The following is a 16,646-nucleotide window of genomic DNA, read 5'->3' on the forward strand; positions in this document are numbered from 1 at the left end:
CAGTGTGGAGCCTGCTTGGAATTCTCTCTCTCTGTCTCTCTCTGCCCCTCCCCCCACTGTCTCTCTCAAAATAAATCAACATTAAAAAAAGATAACCTCCAGTATAATAATCCACCACCCATTTCTACCACACAACTTAAAAAAAAGCATTTTCTTAGTCTAGCTCACATATATATCATTATTTAGTTTTCTGAATTACATATCTGTATGCCATACTAATAGATAACCTGCATTATAAAACATAAAATAGAAATTCTTAAAAAGGATGAGAAAAAAATCCAAATATAAATTCTAATACAGGACTCTTTCGATTGACGTTGGAATACATGTGTGAAATATTTGATGTTCCATGTGAAAATATTAATCCTATGCACAGTCTTCTTATTTGACTGAGAATAGTTATAATTTTTTTATGTTTATTTATTTTTGAGAGAGACAGAGACAGAATGTGAGTGGGTTAGGGGCAGAGAGAGAGGGAGACACAGAATCCAAAAAACTGAGAATAATTATAATGTGTTAACTCAAAACTCTCAACCAATTTGCTACAATGTAGCTAAGACATAGTAAACTAACTACATATAAGTAATAAATTCTTAAAATGTAAAATATGAGAGTATCATTTCCTGATATATGAAAAAGTGTAGTTACCAACAAATAGTTGCTTTGAATGCAATAACATGCACTCTGAGCTTCAGTATGGATATACATGGCTTTTGTTGACACTTGAAAGCTTTTAAAAAACCTCTACATGTGATTCTAAGATTTTACCAATTATATGTAAGTGTATTTCAGGATGTTTGGTTTAAAAGGTCTTGAGTTTTAGGGATATAATTTTTTTTTTCTACACAATCTTGGCCAAAAGTGTTGGATTGATACAGGTGAATGTTCTGTGAAGATTGGGTATAGAAATCATGGGGCATTTCATTGGGAAAATATCAATTAATGACACTTTCTGCAGACTGCAGAAATATTCCTGTATTTTCTTCAATTACCCCCCAAAAACAAATGTGTACTCTGAGGTGAAATTGTCCCTTTTGGAGATGACTCCTTTCTAAAGACATTGGATGGTATACCAGCGAGGCTAGTGTTGGAGTTGCCATCTTGGATCAGGGCCTTTCTGATTTTAGTAATGGCTAGTTGGGAAGACATCCATATACCCTCATGTATAAAGTCTGCCAGTCCCCACACCTTGCCCTCACAGCCAGAACTGGCAGTCATTTCTCTCTTCAGGGAAGAATGTGAGTCGGATACAGAAACCATGTGACAGTTACATAGACTGGTCATCCACTCCTTTATTCAGGTGCATGAAGGCAAAACCATGCATTTGCAGTCACTTGAGGACAATTGACAGCATAAAAGAGAAAGAGATGAACAAGCAGGAAACAACAGATGCTGGAAAATGGATAATTTAGGAAAGAAAATATACTTTAAAAATTACTATCCTACAGAGATTGAAGAAAATATAGTATCCATATGACAAGAACAGGCTGCTAAGAAAAGGAATCAATCATAGAATACAAAAGAGTTGATGAAAATTTAAAACACAGATTGCAAAAATAAATCAGCAAAAAGGTGAAAAGAAAATATTGAGCAAATTACAAAGAACAGAGGACATGAGAAAGTGAGAAGGAGACACAAAATATTAAAAAAATCAAGGGCATAGAAACAAATAATAGATAAAATATTTGATGTTTATGTGTGATTGTATATTAAAATAACATAATACAAAATTACTCAACATATGGAAGAAGAGTTTAGAACTCTTTTCTTTTTGTTTGTTTAAACAGGGAAGGGAAGAAGATTTTCCTTTGCTTTTAATTGTAAATCTTCTGGGACAGAAGCCTAAGGATCTCTATAATTCATATTAAAATATTGAAGGAGAAATCAGGGAAGAGAACAAGCAGCTTTCTATGTTTTCCATTGTTTCTATGCCTGTTTCACCCTGTAGTTAGTGAGGAATATTCTGACTAATTTCTAGAGAAAGCCATTCCTTTTTGTAGTAGGAAGAGAAGAGAAGTGTTGAAGACAAACCCAGCAACCTATGCAGGAAGTTTTACTTTGCTGTTAAGAAATACGGATTTATTGGCACAGGTCAAAGCTGAAGGCATTTCATGGTAGATGTATTTAAACAAAAATGTTCTCATTAATGTTCCAGGTGCCCATTTAACTCTATGGATGGTCACCTTGCTATCTCAGTCTCAAACCACTATTATCCAGAAAGGATGATTTAGCTATCCATATAGGGGGAAAAAAAAAAGTCTCTCTCTGGCATTTGATAAGACAATGTAGGGTCTGAAGGGAATGTTCTACAAAATACCATGGGTCATGGAGTGAATATCTCCAAAAGACTGGTGTGTTGGAAAAAATTCAGTGAAATCAAGCTGGGGAAAGCTGGAGGAGTCTGTTCTCCTTCAGAGGAGTTCCAGTCAGGCTATGCTAGTCCTGGGTCTCACCCAGGAAGAATGAATGTTACTGGAGACCAGGTCAATTCAGGGGCAGACCTGGAAGTGTAAGTGAGCCTGAGACCACCCAAAGTTGTTGATGGTCATTGTAAATCATGGGGAGCTATAATTTAACGTAGCCGAGATAGCCCTCTGCACCAAGTAGGGCCACAGCTGACTGAGACACAGGATTAGACAGAAGGCAGTGTTCACAAAAAATTGTTATTCCAAGCACTACTTAATTAAAAGAAATTTGTACCAGATTAGCTTTACCATTACTTTCAGTAATTGTCAAAAACACAACAAAACTCCATTATTGCTTGGTGCTTTCTATGATCTTATCTTCGTATGTATCTTCATTTGTTAAATAGAAGATTTCAGAAACTGTGCCACCTCATTTTTCAGTCTTTCAGAAGTAAAACATATGATGTGCAGGGAGACTTACTTAATAGCATTTGCCTTTCAATACACTTACACAATTATAAAGAAAATTTTTAGTGTTATTGATTATTATATTTTTTGTATTTATAATCTATTCAAGTATATTTATACAGATTATAGTAAGTTAATAAATAGTATCTCTTCTCCATATAAACAGTGTCCTGAATTGTGCTGCCTACATTTGCTATTATTTTATGATTTGCCTTATAATAATAGCTTTTACCACCTTGAACATGTCTGACTGGTTAATACAATGGAAATGTTCAACATTTTAAATGAACAGAATAGCATTTGAAAATAGCTTTTGATTTTAAAGCAACAGGTCTTACTAAAACATTATTCTAACTCGATAGTCCAATTGCTCTATAATTAATAAATATGATGCTATATAGAAAATAGAGGCAATATTAGAACACTTCCTGAGTATGTAAAGATGAAAAACATACAAGAATAGTATGAGATAGATTGAATTGAGAAAAAAAATTGTTATTCCAAACACTATTTAATTAAAAGAAATTTATACCAGATTAGCTTTGCCATTACTTTCAGTAATTGTCAAAAACACAACAAAACTCCATTATTGCTTGGTGCTTTCTATTATCTTATCTTCATATGTATTAATTTGTTAATTACACTTTACATAAATCAGTGGAAAACAGCTTAATTTGTCTAAGCATGGCAGAATTTCTAAGCCTATGAAGAGTCACTTGCCTAGGTTTACTTGCTTTCTCTATAACCCAAAAAAATGTTACCAATAAACTAATACAGAGAATATATTCTTTATTAAACTGTATAGTGCCCAAAGAAAAAGAATTATTCAGATAATAGACTTTGGGTGCAGTTATAGCAAAAATCATGTGTATATGAGAAAATAGATCTAACGTAGATATTTTCTCATATATGAATTAAGATTTGCCATTATTCACACATGCTTATTAACAATGATTGCATACATATTCTTGTCACAATAATTTTAGATCATCTAAGAATTATATATTAATGTTGCATCTGCATGAGGAAATTATTTGGAAGGCTGATTTTTTACCTGAGGTGAAAATCTAAACTTGTTCTAAAGTCTCAAGCTATGTAGTAATTTGAATAGTATCCTCCCAATATTCATATCAATCCAGACCTCAGCATGTGTCTGTCTTTGGAAATAGGGTCTTTATAGATATAATGAGACTCGATAAGGTAAATCTAATTTAGAGTGGACCCTGAATCCAATGACTTGTGTCCTTATTATTGAATAATAAATGAAGATTGAATGTAGATTCTTTTTTACTAAAATTGTAAACTTTCCAAGGACAGATACAAAGTCTTACTCATCTTTGATCTATAGTGGGTATTGGTTTTGATTTGTTATTCTTCTTTCAGTTTTGTTTTGAGTTTCTGTTGTCCTTTTTGTTTGTTTGTTTGTTTGTTTTTGGCTGCATAGCAGTCATTTCCTCTTCTTCCAATAATTCATCCCTATTTCCTTTTGAGGAATTACCACTATCCCAATAGGTGGAGTCTTGAAGGGGAACATCAATAAACTTTCCTTCTCCCCTCTATTTGAGGAATGGGCATGAGATCCAAGTGAAGCCAGCTGGATTCTCTGTCCCAAAACTGAATCTTCAGCAGAATGATGTTAAGTAACAGAAGGGAGTTTGAAATAATTTATCCAAGTGTTGGTACCTTAAGTTTTTAATCTATGAAGACTCAGAAATTTTCTAATTCCTTCTCTTGGTAGGCCTAATTCTTTAGCTGACAATCCATCATTATGTAAGCTACCCCAGAACCTTCAAATAAACTCAGTTTTCTGTTGCTTGCACCCAAAGAATTTTAACTCCTATCTTCACAAAGCCCAGTTAATTGCCCTGCATGAAGTAGCTGCTTAGTGTAGTAGCCAGGGTTGATGGAATCCACTCTGGGTACTTGGAACAGAAAGAATTCTGGAGAGCTCACAGAACCTTGGAGAAGGCTGTAGAAACATGCCCAAGCCCCTGAAGCAGAACTAGCCTGGTAAGGAAACCAGTCCCTACAGCCAAATGATGAATGCGAGATACATGGTTTGCAAATAACTCTCCCATTCTGTTGGTTGCCTTTCTGTTCTGTTGATTGTTTTTTGTTTTATTTTGTTTTGTTTTTTTGATGTGCAGATGCTTTTAGTTTGATGTAGTCCCACTTGTCTAATTTTGCTTTTGTTTCTTGTGTTTTTGCTGTCATAGCCAAAAGATTATTGTCAAACTTAATGTCAAGAAGCTTTTCCTTTATGTTTCTTCTAGGGGTTTTACAGTTCAAGGTCTTATGTTTAAATATTTAGTTTATTTTGAATTAGTTCTTGTGTATGGTATGTGATAAACATCTATTTTCATTCTTTTTGGTATAGACATCCAGTTTCTCCAATACCATTTGTTAAAGACAGTGATAAGAGATTAATATCTGAAACATAAAGAGTTCCTACGCCTCAAAAGCAAACAACCTGATTTTAAAAAATGGGCAAAGTACTTGAATAGGCATTTCTCCAAAGAAGATATACAGATGGTCAAGAAGTATATGAAAGATGCTCAACACTAATCATCAAGGAAATGCAAATCAAAACCACAATGAGATATCACCCCATTCCTATTAGGATGGCTGTCATAGCCAAAAAACATATAACAAGAGATAACAAGTGACAAGTATGTGGAATTGGAATTCTTTTTTTTCTAATTTTTAAAAATGTTTTGTTTATTTTTGAGAGAGAGGGAGAGAGCATGAGTGAGGGAGGGGCAGAGAGAGAGAGAGGGAGATACAGAAACTGAAGCAGGCTCCAGGCTCTGAGCTCTCAGCACAGAGCCGTACGCAGGGCTCGAACTCTCAAACCATGAGATCACGACCTGAGCCAAAGTCAGATGCTAACCGACTGAGCCACCCAGGCATCCCAGAAAAATTGGAATTCTTATACACTGTTGAAGGGAATGTAAAATAGTGTAGCTTCTATGAAAAACAGGATGGTGGTTTCTCAAAAAATTAAAAATAGAATTACCATACAATCCAGCAATTACGCTTTGAGTACATATTCAAAAGATTCGAAATCAAGAGCTCGAAGAGCTATATGCACTCTCATGTCCTTTATACCATTATTCATAATAGCCAAAATATGAAAACAAAATCAATGTCCATCAACAGATGAATAGATGAAGACGATGTGGTGCATACTACACTGGAATAACATTCAGTCTTCAAAAGAAGGAAATCCTGCCATATGTAACAACACGATAAAGCTGGAGGACATTATGCTAAGTGAAGTCAGCCAATCACAGAAGGACAAATATTGCATGATCCCACTTATGTGGGGTACCTAGAATAGTACCTAGAATGTTCCTAGAAACAGAGAGTAAAATGGTGGTTGCCAGGGCCTGGTGGGAGGGAGAAATGGAAAGTTATTCAATGAATATAAAGTTTCAGTTCTACAGGATGTAGAAACTCTAGGGATCTACTGTATGCCAGTGCCTGTAGTTAACAGTGCTGTGGTGGGCACTAAAACATTTGTTACAGGGGTAAATCTCATGTTAGTGTTCTTACCACAATAAATAAATTAAAATGAATGCCAGAAATTTATTTTTGCCATGGTCCCAGTGCACCTTGTGCCCGAGCAGTTCAACCTGGCAGCCGCTAGAAAGCCCCTGCTGCTACTGGCATCCAAGTGTTCTTTGCCCACCATGGCTAGCAAAATGGAAGCTCCATCCCACATGAAGCACCTGCTTTGTTTGTCTTGACATCTCAAATGGGGATTTGAATACATTCCCCCCAAGATATAGAAAAGCTATTTACAAAATGATAGGCAGATAAAAGGGGGGAGTCACCTTGAGTATGACAGATTTTTACTACACCCAGCAAATTTTATTTTTTTTATTTATTTTTATTTTTTTTAACATTTATTTATTTTTGAGACAGAGAGAGACAGAGCATGAACGGGGGAGGGGCAGAGAGAGAGGGAGACACAGAATCGGAAGCAGGCTCCAGGCTCTGAGCCATCAGCCCAGAGCCCGACGTGGGGCTCGAACTCACGGACCGTGAGATCGTGACCTGAGCTGAAGTCGGACGCTTAACCGACTGAGCGACCCAGGCGCCCCCACCCAGCAAATTTTAAATGAATAGGTTAATAACGAATGGAAAACAACATGAGAATGTGGTAACTTCAGAGCTTCAGAATCAATACAGAATGTGTAGCTATAAAATTGTTATACAGCAATGGCTAACAGGCACAGAGACGGAAAATAAAAATTAGTCAAGACTGACACTCTTTCAGTACCCTCTTTCCTTCCCCAAAACTTTGTTATTAAAGCAAACTTAAAAAGACAAGTACACAGAGTAAGCAGTAGCTCATACGTTGCATAGAAGGCAACTTTGATGGCTAACCTTTAAATTGAGGGCCAATTGTCAATGGCCAATTGTCACCATTCCTGCTTCACATAGGCACCTTTCTTTTAAAAATATATGAAGAGAATTGTATAGATGCATACTCAAAATTTGACTCATTGTCTTCTACTCTGGCCCCTAGCAAATGATTTTGTCTTGATCATCATACTGTGTTTAAAATCACACTACACAACAGAGATCCATGGGAAAGTCATTAAAAATCAGGGTAAGAATAATTCAGTTTTACCTTATTGTTCAATAAAATATGGTGACTTGATTCTAGAAATTTTTTTTAGCTAATGTTATGACTCGCTGAACTGTGACGGATTATGTCATCTGAAAATGTGCAGTGACAGTGTTTCTCCAACACAACTTTATCAAGTGGTACTAGAATAGGGTCTAATTAGGAAGATTTTGAAGTTTTAAATCTAGTCGTTAGCACTAGTCCCCGTATTGTTTGTAGGAGATGCTTTCCTTCTGCCCACTGGAGTGTGTCCAGGTTAAAAAAAAAATCACTAACCGTAACCTTTATTTTTTCTCCATCATCTTTTAACTTCACTTGGAATTAGAAAATAACCATTTACGGGTCTCAAAGTCACTTGTGACTGCTCATCAATGTTAAAATGCTGATAGCTGATTGTGACACAGCCATTATAGAAAGAATATCTTTCTATCCTGTCTTTGATCTTTTGAGATTTAATTAAGCTCAGGTACAAAGTGTGATAGTGTCTGTAGAAACCCTCTTAATTACTTATCAATCAATATTTCTGGAAGAACCTTGTCAGATATTATAGTAGATAGAGAAAATTAATAGTTATGGTCCTTATGCCAAAGGAGTTTATAATTTGGTAGGGGAAGCAAGATCAAAACATGTGGAAAGTAAAATTGCAGACGTGGCATCAATACTTGAGATGTCAAAGATCAGTTTATGATTAGGAGACAACTTTATGACCCACGTCACTAGTCCTGTGGGTTCAGGCAAGGAAGGGAGAACTGAGCATTTGGGTGATCTGGGAAGACTTCCTGGAAGAGAACAACTTAGAATGGGACCTTGAAGCCTGGACAGGATTTACTTAAGTATGGAGTGGGAAAGAACAGGGCAGTTAAGAAATAGCTTGTGTTTGCTGCATAAGACAATTATATGATGGCTTGAAAAGCATTAGGATAATTATTTAGATGAAGATGAGTTGCACTGGTAATTCGATAAAACCTATGCCTCAAAGCACCTGAAATGTTTGTTATGCCATTACATTTTATACTGTGGGTGTTCCTTTGCTAGGGCTGCCTTACAAAATACTACAGTCTGGGTGGCTTTAACAACAGATATTTATTTTCTCACTGGAAACTGGGAGTCCAAGATCAAAATACCAGCAGGGTTGGCTTCCTCCGAGGACCCCCTTCTTGGTTTGCAGAAGGCTGCCTTCTTGCTGTGTCCTCACGTGGTTATAGCTTTGTGCACACACACCACTGGTATCTCTTTGTGTACCCAGATTTCCTGTTCTTAGAAGGGCACTAGTAAGATCAGATTAGGGCTTCATTTTAACGTAATCACCTCTTTAAACTTCCTTTAAACACTCACATTCTGAGATACTGGGAGTGAGGGCTTCAACATACAAATTTGAAGGGACACAGTTCAGCCAGTAACACTATTTTAACATTGATAACCAATCAGATATTGACACCTGGGGAAAAAGATGAACATTTCCTCCCATGAAGTAAGACTACCAATGGGTACTACTCCTATCCCTCACCCGCATTTCTCCAGGACCGTCTGCCACTAAAGCCCTGCCTCCTCACCTCATTCTTCCTCTGCCTCCTTCGGTGCCAATTACTCTAGATTTTTCCACCACTAATTCCTTTATCAGAAGGCTCTTGCACCTGATGATCACACCGAAGCCTGCCACTAACTACTAGACCTTTGCTCTACACTGGAATTTCTCATGGATCTTGAAAATTTGCTGATCTCAGATTCCTCCCACAGACATTTTGTCTTAATTGGTATGAGGGAGGATTTTTAAAGTTCCCCCGGTGATTCTAATGTGTGGCAAAGTTTGTGAACCACTGGCATAGGAGAAAGGGAAAGCTGACGTGTTCTAATGGAGTATATTTTATGATCCTAAGAAGTGATCCTACTTAGGTAAATAGCATTGAACCATAGGAGTTACTTGTACAAAACACCTGGCATTCCAAAGTCTTCAAATGTATGCTATTACCCTAAGAAAAGTGGATAGCCATACTTTGCATCACATCATAAAAAATATAGGGAGATAAATACGGAAATACTAATCTCTAGGTACCTCTCTCCTCTCATAACCTTCCCTAGTCAGAAGATCCTTCATAGTGTTGGGTGTTGGGAGAATTACAATCACTAGAACAGAAATATGGAGCGTTGGTTTCCTTTGACTCCTGGACTGTGCTCTTGCAAATTAAAAGGGAAAGTCTTGAGGGGTGTGGCACTTAGACTTTCTACCATAATAAGGAAGGATGTATCAAATATCATGGAGAAGCTGAGATAGAGTCCATGGACTTCCTTGCCCTTGGAGCCAAACCACATCAACTGATCTTACTCCTGTTAAGCAAAGGCTGTCAGTAGATTATGGCCAGCACTGACTCTAGCCCATTTAGCAGGATACCTCCCCACGTCTAGAGCCTCTACTGAGTCTCTCTTCACAGGTGTTAGTGTGCCCTTCTTAGGTATGAAAATACCCTTTATTAATAGCCCAGAACACTAGAAGCCTCTGCTGGATCCTCATGGGAACAGTGTTGGTGTACAATGGAAAGTGGAGTTGGGACAGTCAATGAAGAAATCTACCTTTAAAAAGTATATAGCTATAATATGGGGCACCTGGGTGGCTCAGTCAGTTAAGCATCCGATTCTTAACGTTGGCTCAGGTCATGATCTCATGGTTCAGGAGATCGAGCCCGGCGTAGGGGTTTGCACTGACAGTGCGGAGCCTGCTTGGGATTCTCTCTTTCTCCCCCTGTGACTGCCCCTCCCCCACTGTCTCTCTCTCTCTCTTAAAATAAGTAAACTTAAAAAAAAGAAACAGAAAACTTAAATAGGAAGAGTACTATCTGGGGGACAATTTCTGTGTCCTAGAACAGTTAGATGTGACCCTGATCAAAACGGACTGTGCAAGAACACCTGGTGATCTATTTATACTAAAAAGAAAAATTGACGAATATGTTTTAATATTTGAATTTCAATGTATTTATAAAGCTGGTAAATGTCATCAGCCTTCATGTTGCCTTCTTTCCTAATTTCCAGACCAAAGGTGGATCGTGTGTATCTGGTGTCAAGAAACCTAACGGGACTCAGCAACAATATTTGCAGAAATATTGTAGCTAATAAGGTGATAGTGATGGAAAGAGGGGAAAAAAATGAAGATCATGATAAAGTAGAAGTCCACAAAAGTCGTGTAGTCAAGCACACTATCCTAATCATATTGCTAGCTTTCTGTTTCTTATGCCCTAAGTCGTTGGGGCCACTTTGCTATCTTTTCAAGAGAAAACTCTTCCTGGGCTAGTCTTTGTCATCATTTCTTGGAAATATCTGACATGCTTCTATTCAGGTAGGAGCATACATAAGTGCACAGGTTGGTCATTATGTTGAAAATCTTCAAAGTCATAACCATAAATTTAACTTTGAAGTCTACTTAGTGCTTTAAAATTTTTTACTAGGGATAAGTAGCACTTCTTCCTGGTCCACTTCATTCAGGAAAAAGCCTTTGCCTTCATCTCCACTGCTCAGAACTAACTGCATCCCTATAAGTCCCCCTTAGAAATGATTTATGCCTCAAGCTTGCAGAACCGCCATTCATTTCCGCCTTGAATTTATAGAGCTATAATGTGGTATCCACAGATCAAGCTCCTCAAAGATCTTCCAATGCTCTGAATCTTTTCATTGCAATCTTTATGTTCCTATAACTCAGTACCCTCATATGTTGCACTTTGAGGTTGGTTATCCTTTGCCCTCCAGTGATAAGACCCTTGACATGTTATTCATTTGTTCCTAATATGGTTTTCTTCATTTTTTCCAAATTCACAGTTTCTTCTTTATATTATAATTCAAACATCCTTTCTAGAAAAGCAGATTTGACAATTCACAGCAAAGCCTTCACCTCACACCTTCTCAGAAGAAGAGACCAGTACAGAACACCCTACTTTCTCTGAATAGTAAACGAGTTCAGATTTTCTACTGCTTAGTTTTTGTTTCATCTTGGGGGAAACTTTGTACATCTACATTAAGATATTCAGTATAAATGGCTCCAGCTGCCCCTGGCAACTATAGATTATGGTATTACTACATTAACCTTGAAACCTACCTAGCTATCAGGAAATAGCTTGCATTTTAAAATAGCACCTGTTAGGTACTGGGCTTGAAGGATCCCTTACTGATCAATACATTCTACTTTGTAGAGAGTTTTGACATTTCTAAGCAACCTGCTCAGTCCCTTTTATCATGAAATCATAATGAAAGTGCCATCAGATTATATAGTGACTGTATTGTCTGGACAAATCACTTTTCTAGTTAAGCAAGCTAACTGGTAATCCAGTATTGCTTTGGCACAATGTTAGATTTAGCTCTTAGAATAGTTTTTGATTTCCTTCCCTTTTAGTTGTCTCTGATTGAGGAAACGTCAAGGCATCACTTGATGATGAAGGACATTAGAGCAATGGTGGATCATTTCTTCAGTCTCTTCTTTTGTGTTGCTCTAATTTGCAAACTCCTACCAGAATTCAAGAGCAGCGTGAAGTAGCACCTCCTGTTGATGCCATTTCTGGCAGAGTCGGGCCATATGTACCTTCTCTTTTTCTGTCCATAGATAATAATCTACCTCTACATTCCCATATGATCATGTGCATTTTCATTGCTACCATTTTTTTCTCCAGATTATGAAGTTAGAAAAGTTTATTTGGTGGCAGCTAACCCCCAAATCTCAGGGATTTAACACAAGAGGTGCTTTTGTCTCACAGTCTGATGGAGATGGAGTGAACCTCTTGCATCTCATAGCCTCTACTGTCTGAAATAGTAGGTCTCCAAGAGAGAGGGGGAGAGGTGAAAGATCATGAGGGAGGTTTTTAAGGGCCAGGACTGAAAGCTGTTTACATCACTTCTACCAGCATACTATTGGCCAAAACTCAATCACACAGCCATACCTAATTGGAAGGAGACTGAGAAATGTCATTTTCTTCCAGTGTGCCTAGGGAGAAATGGTATAATGAATATATGGCATTGTTTTGTGGCATAAGGTCCTTTTATGTTTTCATCCTCTTCTTTAGTTTCTAAAATTTTACTTGACACATGATGAGCACTCAATACCTACTGATGAGGAAACACATTTGTAAGAAATGTGTTTTTGGAGGGGATGCCATTTGTTAGTGTCCTGTCAATGTTGGGAACATGTGGTTAATTGATTTTTTTCTGTTAGTTGATATATGGTGATTTAATTCTGCTTCCATTTGATGTCATTTCCTTAGAATAAAAATGTTGTTTCCATTAACATAAGAGGAAGCCGGGTTCAAAAGGCAATGAGGAAAAGACTGGTATATAGTGTGTATGCTAGGCCTACTGGGCCTCTTTCCTTATGGGTGAATTTAAGTTAAATCTAAATAGGCCACATCTCCTCTATTTTTACTAATATTTTTAGTTTGGTGTGAAATGTTAATTGCTCTCATTACGGACAAAATGATTATTGCTGAAATTAAAAATTCATATTTTACACTTAGTAGGAAATGGCAATTTATCATGAAAAACAAGCAATAATTAGTTTTGAGAATATACATTTCTCCTATATATCCACATGTGTTGCCCTTGATGTATGTATATATATTATTTATGTTTTGGGTGTGTGTGTGTATATATGTATATATATATGTGTATATATACATATATATATACGAAAATCATTTGTTTATATAGTTCCAAATATATCTTGAACTTAAATTTTCTCTCTTGGATCTTATAGTTCCCAAATCAAATATCCTCTGATTACAGTTCCTTACTTAATTCCTCAAGAAAATAAATGATTGATTCAGTGGGAGAAGGAAGGAAAGAAAGAGAGAGAGAGAGAGAGAGAGAGAGAGAGAGGTGGGTGGTGGAGAAAGATGGTACTTCATTTGGAGCTATTGGTGATGGGCTTTTTCTGTCTGCCTGGCTCTTGTGTCCTTTGTGAGGGTTTCCTTGCTTGCTCCTCTCCCTTTTTCCCTCTTTATGTTCTTCATTTTCACTAGTTGGATAATATTGTCAAACCTTGCCATATTTCCCATTTCACCTCCTCTCCCACCATCAAGAAAGTACTTGAGAACTTTTACTTGGAACCTCCAGACAAGGAGACCAGGTGGAAAATCCAAACAATTTAATAAAGCCTTCCAGTGGTAGAAAAGGGTTTGGACTATATTCCATAGGCCGCCATAGGTAATTTCCTTTCTAAATTAAGTGCAATAAATTTTCATACTTCTTAGCTTGTTAACCATAAATAAAATGAAAATTAGGAGAAGGTAGAAAATATTTCATATTGAAAAGCCTAGGCATTTAATGATCTCAAAAATGACATTTTGAAGATCATTGGTAAGACAGCTATAGTTGGATTTTGCTCTTTAAACTGTGTTGGTGTTTGACTTCTATTTTTCTTAGTGTTTTTCTTTTAAAGTTTATTTTTTGAGAGAGAGAGTGAGAGAGTGTGTGTGAGAGAGTGGGGGAGGGGCAGAGAGAGGGGGTGAGAGAGAATCCCAAGCAGGCACCATGCTGTCAGCACAGAGCCCAATGTGGGGCTCGAGGCAGGGCTCAATGCAGGGCTTGATCTCACGAACCAAACCATGAGATCATGACCTGAGCCGAAACCAAGAGTAGTCAGATGCTTAACCGACTAAGCCACCCAGGTGCTCCTCAGTGTTGTCTTTTCTATTCCCTGTTTTCTGCTCATTCCTGTCTGCCCTCCTTCTGTCCATCTTCCCAAACTGATCAGTGTTTGGAAGCGATCTTGCTAAAATCAGATGATTGTTGTGGGAAAGGGCATTAGCCATTTAGCTCTGCAAATTTATAGCCATTTCCCTGTTGAGCCTCTTATGTTCCTCCTTTCTGGAGTGGTTTTGGGGCAAAAATGTTTGTGTATCTGAAGGGCACAGGGAAGGCTCAACTGTAGAATTGGCTTCAGTGGTAAGGCTTCAGCTTTGTCCAAATTCTCTGTCTTGGAATTTGGCCTAGCTCAGATATGTCTTGATGTTTTGAACATATAAAATCCTTAAAACAGTTGTGAATAGAAAGTGTATTAAAGAAGCTAGAGCAGTGTTACAAGATGAACAGAACATCATTGTGAGGACTGGCGATAGCTCAGTAATTCTCACAATGCTATTCATTTTTGGTATAAACACTGCTGAATTTCCATTAGAGTCATAAAACTCCTGGAAATTGAATCTGTTGAATCTGAGAAAGGGCTTTCAAGAGGCATAGCTATACAAGCAAAGGCAAAGGCAGGAAAGTGAGTGATTGACTGAAAGTGCATGTCTGACCATACTTTTCTGGGGCTTAAAATCCTTCAATGGCTGTCCATTGCTTACAGAATAAAGTCTAATTTGCTTAGCAAGATTTATAAGGCCCTCCGGGATCTGGCCCTTACAAGCTACTTTTTGCTCCTTCTGTTGCCACTCCTGCCTTGTCCTGTGTGCTGATATGGCCCTTTGCATTCACTTCCCACCCCTGTCACTTGCCATCCCCAATGTCTCCACAACATGTACCACTGGGGTTTGGGGCTCTGAATCTTGGTCATGATTTTTCCTCCGCCTGCAGTGCCCTTTTAATCATGCTCTGTCACCACCCATCTTGGCCATCCCTGGCTCAGCATTTCATCCTCCAGGATGTCTCATTATTCGAGCGGTCTACTCCCAATGCTCCCATAGCACCATGGGCATATCTCTCTTGGCCCTTAAAATATTATCATGAAGTATGGCTCCATGCACATGTCCTACACTAAGTTGTTCAGGTACAGAACAGAGACCTGTTGATAAAATTTAACTAAGTAGAAACCCCCAGGATTTTCTAATAAGAGTTTTAGAGAGTCTGTGTTATTACCTATATATAGAACCCTCATGAGCTAAGATATCCTGTACTCATTCACAGTCTCCTTGAAAGACATCCATTTTCCACATAGGTTTCTCCAGGGGGCCCATTTTATTAAACACTGAGGGATCTCATTTGTAAAAATCAAATTTGATGAAGGCAAATAGGCAAGGCCTGTGTTGGTAATGTTTCCTCAAAAAAGGTAAATAATAAGAGTTTTTGCTACAACTTTAGAAATGGAAGCTCACAGTCAGAAAATACTGTTTACCCTTCCCATAATTACCCAGCCAGGACCTGGTTTTCCCAGAATGATACACTGAACAAATTGCACATAATACATACAAACATTCTGAAAATGCTACATATTTGGAACAGAAACACATTTATGTCTCAGAGTGATGCCAACTAGTTCTATGGTGTTTTTTGTTAAGCATAATTGCAGTTCTTCACAAAGAGCCTGGGGAAGGGGAACAAATGCCTGGCATATTTCTTTTGGTCTTTCAGCGTGTGCGTAATTTATTTGTTTGCCACTGAGAAGCACTGTGTTTTTCCTGCTGGGCACTGAGGCAGTGTGATAGGTACTGTGATTTCGGTTGCATTTTCTTACACTCGGGCTCCTGGATTTATGAAGTGGGAGTCAGTGTTCAGAGTCCACGTTTTATGCTGTTGAGAGTTGGCACTGTTTCAGCTCTCCTATGCCCTCTTTTAACAGCACTTTTTAACACTTGCAACTTGTCATGAAGAAGTCTTCCCCCCACAGAGGCCAGGGACACGATGAAGTCCCATACACGGAGTGCCCAAGTGAGAATCGCTCAGAAGCATAGACGGTTCTGAGGGTGAGGGCAGTGCATTTGTTTTCCAGAAAGGGAGGGAATTTAAGCTTTGAGAGCTTTCTTCGTTCATATATTATAAGGTATAGTTTATGAATATGCATCACATTACCTCTTTTGAACTTCCTTGAAACAAATTCTCATAAATAAACAAGGAATGTACCATACTAACTGACAGAGTCATTTAAACTAGATGTATTGTGCTAATGGAGTGAAAAGAATAAAAATTTTCAAGGGCTTCAACCCTCAATTTTAATAAATTTCATGGAAATCGGATCAAGCCCTAATTGCTAATTCATCTGAAATTATTAAAAAGAGATTTCAATTACATACCACCATTGAATTTTGATGTACCAAATTAAATTAGGACACTAGATTGTATCTTTTCTTAAATCCAGACCTATTTAAAAACCTTTTCCTGTAAATTCTGAAAAGGAACTTTGTGTTCGGTTATGTTGCTAAAAAAAAAAAAAATCCGGCATTAGTACAAAA

Source organism: Panthera leo, chromosome A2 (genome assembly GCF_018350215.1).
Source record: "Panthera leo isolate Ple1 chromosome A2, P.leo_Ple1_pat1.1, whole genome shotgun sequence".
In the NCBI taxonomy this organism is placed as follows: domain Eukaryota; kingdom Metazoa; phylum Chordata; class Mammalia; order Carnivora; family Felidae; genus Panthera; species Panthera leo.